The following is a 5,616-nucleotide window of genomic DNA, read 5'->3' as shown; positions in this document are numbered from 1 at the left end:
CCACAAGGCATCATCAAGGCGCTGAGACCAATCCTTGCGGTCTGGTCTGACTGTCTTTTCAAGAATCCTCTTTATCTCCCTGTTAGATACCTCAACTTGGCCACTGGTTTGTGGGTGGTAAGGTGTAGCAATCCGATGATGCACAAAATATTTCCTAAGTAAGGAAGTTACCTGCACATTACGAAAATGCGTACCACCATCACTGATGATCGCTCTAGGAACTCCGAACCGACTAAAAATGTTGTGCTTGATAAACCGAAGCACCTCTTTATGATCATTGGTCCGGGTGGCCACAGCCTCGACCCATTTTGAAACATAATCAACCGCCACTAAAATATATGTAAATCCAAATGATGGTGGAAAAGGACCCATGAAATCAATGCCCCAAACATCAAAAATTTCCACAATCAAAATAGGTAAAAGAGGCATCATGTCGCGCTTGGTAATGCGACCTGTTTGCTGACATCGCAAACACTTCCTACAGAATTCGTGAGCATCTCTATGAAGTGTGGGCCACCAAAATCCAGACTGAAGGACCTTTGCAGCGGTCTTCCGACTAGAAAAATGACCTCCACAAGCTAAAGAATGACAAAATGATAAAATGGAATGATACTCTTCTTCAGGCACACATCTCCGAATCATCTGGTCCGGGCAAGATCTAAATAATTCTGGTTCCTCCCAAAAATAATGTTTCACCTGCGCAAAAAATCTATCTTTTTCATTCTGGTTCCAGTGCGCAGGATACTCTCTAGTAACCAGAAAATTTACAATATCCGCGAACCAAGGTAAACGCTTGACATGAAATAACTGCTCATCCGGAAAAGAATCAACAATCTGTCCTTGATCAATAGATGAATCTATAGTCAGTCTAGACAGATGATCTGCTACAAGATTCTTACATCCACTCTTATCTCGAATCTCAATATCAAATTCTTGTAACAGAATAATCCAACGAATGAGACGCGGTTTAGCATCCTTTTTACTCATCAAATATCTTAATGCAGCATGATCTGAGTAAATGATAACTTTGGAGCCTAACAAATATGATCGAAACTTCTCAAGTGCAAATACAACGGCTAGTAATTCCTTCTCAGTGGTAGTATAATGCATTTGTGTGTCAGAAAGAGTCCTACTAGCATAATGAATAACATGAGATCGTTTCTCAATTTTCTGTCCTAAAATAGCTCCAACCGCATAATCTGAAGCGTCACACATAATCTCAAAAGGCACTGACCACTCAGGAGATCTGAGAATAGGAGCAGTGGTCAATGCTTCCTTTAGGGCTAAAAATGCCTTCAGACAGGCATCATCAAACACAAACGACTGATCTTTCGACAGCAGGTTACACAACGGTCTAGAAATCTGACTAAAATCCTTAATGAACCGTCTATAGAAACCTGCATGCCCTAAAAATGAACGCACTTGCCTCACAGAGGTCGGTGGAGCTAATTTGACAATGGTCTCCACTTTTGCCTTATCGACCTCAATACCTTTCTCAGACACAATATGTCCAAGAACAATCCCCTGCTGTACCATGAAATGACTTTTTTCCCAACTCAACACTAGATTTGTCTCCCTACAGCGCTGAAGTACACGAGATAATTTTTGGAGACAATTATCAAAAGAAGAGTCATAAACCGAGAAATCATCCATGAAAATCTCAAGGACATCATCCATCATGTCAGAGAAAATCGCCATCATACATCTCTGAAATGTAGCCGGGGCATTACAAAGCCCAAACGGCATCCTCCTATATGCAAATGTACCATAGGGACAGGTAAATGTCGTCTTATCCTGATCCTCGGGATGAACGGCCACCTGGTTATATCCGGAATATCCATCTAAAAAGCAATAATATTGCTGGCCTGCAAGTCTTTCTAAAATTTGGTCGATGAACGGTAACGGGAAATGATCTTTCCTAGTTGCACTGTTCAACTTCCTATAGTCAATACATACTCGCCATCCCGTAGTAATCCTCATGGGAATGCTCTCTCCTTTCTCATTCTTTTCCACAGTGAGCCCAGACTTTTTGGGAACAACCTAGGTAGGACTCACACACTGACTATCGGAGATAGGATAAATAATCCCAGCATCTAACAATTTAACTACTTCCTTCTTCACCACTTCTTTCATGTGAGGATTTAATCTCCTTTGTGATTCTCTTGAAGGTTTAGCTCCCTCATCCATAATGATCCGATGCATACAAAAGGAGGGGTCAATCCCCTTTAAATCCGCCACAGACCATCCAATAGCTTCCTTGTGCTCATGCAAAACCTGTAACAACTGATGCTCCTGTGAATCTGTCAGGTTTGCAGAAATAATAACTGGGAGAGTCTGCTCTTTTCCTAAAAAGACATACTTGAGTGAAGCTGGTAAAGGCTTCAACTCCAACTCTGGGGGACTCTCTATTGATGGCTTTGCGGGCTTCTCAGCTAATTCTGGAAGTGGTTCAGGATGCCAAATCCCACTGACATTATCTGCCTCACTATCTATCATATTAAGGCGATCCTCTTTGAATGATTCATCAATCTCCTCTTGAGGTGGATCACTCAACAACCAATCATGTTCAGCTTCTATAATATCTTGAATGATATCAACCTCAAAAGAAGCTTCTTCAGTATCAGACTCCATCGATGCACAAAAAATGTTCATCCTCATTTTCCTATTTCCAAATGAAACATCCATTTCACCAGTGCGGCAATTAATGCACGCATTGGCGGTAGCTAGGAAAGGGCGACCAAGAATAATAGGAGTCTGTCTGATGCTATCAACTCCCTCCATATCTAATATCACGAAGTCGACAGGGAAATAACAATCCTCCACCTTGACTAACACATCTTCAAGTATCCCTCTCGGAACCTTAATCGATCTATCTGCTAATTGAAGCGTCATAGGTGTAGATTTTATCTCTTTCAATCCAAATTTGTCATAGAAGAAACCCGGCAAAATGTTAACACTTGCCCCAAGGTCAAGCAAAGCACGCTCAACAGTAATGTTTCCTATGACACATGATATGATAGGGGTCCCTGGGTCCTTAAGTTTGGGTGGAGTCTGGTGTTGCAATACTGCACTGATCTGCTCCGTCAAATATATTTTCTTCTGCGCATGGGACCTCAACTTCCTTTTCTGCGTACAAAGCTCTTTGAGGAACTTTGCATATGCAGGGACTTGCTGGATGGCATCTAGTAAGGGAAGGTTTATATGGACGTGCTTGAATATCTCAAGCATCTCTTGCATGTTTACTCCCGACTTACCTAATGCTCTCGGTTTCTCTAACGCCTCAAGAAAGGGGGCTTTAGGAATATGGGTTGTGGAAGGCTCAAATGGAAGAACCTTCCCGCTTTCCTGGGGTATAACATTAGGGACAGGCTGCTTCTTACTTATCTTCTCTCTTTCTTCTGCAGCCTCCCTCGAATGGTACTGCTTCCCACTTCTAAGGGTTACTACTGCCTGAGCTTGCTCTTGATGTGTATCTGTCATATGCAAACTCTGCAGAGGTTCTTTACCCCTAGGGTTAACTATAGGCTGACTAGGCAATGCTCCCTCAGTTCTCCTGCTAAGTGCTTCAGCGAGCTGCCCCATTTGAGTTTCTAACTTTGCAATCGACTGGGTATGTGAGATCAAAGCTTGCAAAATCTTATCCTCAAAAGATTGACTAGATGAAGGCTCCTGAAAATGGGGTTCAGTATAAGCAGGTTGGGCTGGAGGGTCATTGGATCTTTGAAATCCAGGTGTATAACCACCTTGTCTGGATTGACTATGGGAAGGGTTAGGGGCTTGAGCCTGTGAGTTACGCCATGAGAAATTTGGATGGTTTCGCCAGCCCGGGTTGTAAGTATTGGCAAATGGATTGGGTGCGGGCCTAGCGAAGTTTTGAGCTATCTGAGCTTGCTCTTGGACAAACTCAGGATACTGTGGCGCAGCTGGACATTGGAGAACATGGTGTGCAGGACTCGCACACAACGCACACACCTGCATGGCAGGAGAGGGACCCAACAATAATTGATCTAATTTCTGGGATAGTTGGTTTACCTTGTTGCTTAACTCAAGGTTCATCCCTATTTCGAAAATACCTGCCTTCTTAGCACTATCATGTACAGGTGTAACTCTATCAGACCGTGAAGCTGTCGCGTGGTGCATCGAATTCTCGCTTAATGTCTCAAAGAGCAACCATGCTTCATCCTCACTCTTGAGCATGAAAGTGCCCCCACATGCGGCATCAACCATTTGACGATTCTTCTCAGTAAGACCGTCATAGAAATATTGCACCAGTTGCCATCGAGGCACCTGATGGTGGGGACACTTGCGGAGAAGATCCTTCATCCTCTCCCAAGTCTCATGAAACAGTTCCCCCTCTATTTGCGTAAAACTGGTGATGGCTTTTCGATACTGATTCGTCTTACCGATTGGGAAATATTTCTTTAAAAATTCTCTTTGCATATGTTCCCACGTGGTAATTCTAACTGTATCTAATGCCTTTAGCCAGTGTTTGGCTTTATCCTTCAGAGAGAAGGGAAACAGGGTCAACCTCATAGCATCATCTCCAAAGTTGTTTATTCTCACTGTAGAACAAATCTCTAAGAATTCGTCGAGATGACGATATGGATCTTCATTGCTAAGGCCATAAAATGAAGGTAACATTTGTATTACACTGGCCTTAATCTCAAATTGATTTGCTCCTACATCAGGTCTTGTGATGCAGGAGGCGGGAGTATAGGTGTTAGGCATGAAGTACTCCCTAAGGGGACGAGTAATCTGCTGATTCTCAGCCATGGTTGCAGATCTCTGGGCTCTCCTAATAAGGGACTCGGGGTCCTCAATCGGCTCTACCAGCTCAGGGTCAAGTGAGCGTCGCCCTTGCATACACCTTAGAGTAGACCGGTGTAGCTCACGTCCTAACTTTGGGTTTTCTACCTAACTAACGCACTAAGCGGCCAAACCACGCAAACCACAAAGCGAGTAAACTAAAAACAACAAAAACTAAACAAACACCACGTAGTTACACATAACAGAGATTATGCAAAGAAATATAAAATCTATGTGTACGGTACCAATCGTACACAGTCACCTCTAAGGGAATCCTAATAGGTGGGCTGTGCAGAAAAGTAAGCTCTTCTCTAAGATATGCACATACGTGGTTCTAAACCTAAATGCAAAGCAAACACTAGGCAATAAAGTGAATACTAATATTACGCCGTTCCCCGGCAACGACGCCAAAAATTTGATGTCTTCTTTTAAATCGTTGTAATTTTGAAAAGATTTTTAGATGTAAAACATGTGAAAACCAGACATCAAATAATAAAAACCGGTTCTCACTAGTGGATGAGACCGGGTCGAACTCAGGGAACGGGAATATGTTGTATTTAAACACACAAATCTAAACTACTCTTTATTGCCGAATTATTTGAAATGTAAAAGGTTCAGAAAAGTAAAAACAACTAACTATTACAACAAATGAATACCCTTCGCAGAGGGCGTAAAGTGCAATATTTACAAACCCAATTAAAATTCCTAATTCTAAAAATAAAAGCAAAAAGACTTTATTCTTCGTACTTCGTTTCATGTAATCGCTTCCACTCCACTCCTGTGCTATCCTGCACAATTCAAAGGAACACG

This window comes from Nuphar pumila, chromosome 6 (genome assembly GCF_984573655.1).
Source record: "Nuphar pumila chromosome 6, dmNupPumi1.hap1.1, whole genome shotgun sequence".
NCBI classification, from domain to species: domain Eukaryota; kingdom Viridiplantae; phylum Streptophyta; class Magnoliopsida; order Nymphaeales; family Nymphaeaceae; genus Nuphar; species Nuphar pumila.
Note: the sequence above shows the minus strand (reverse complement) of the source record.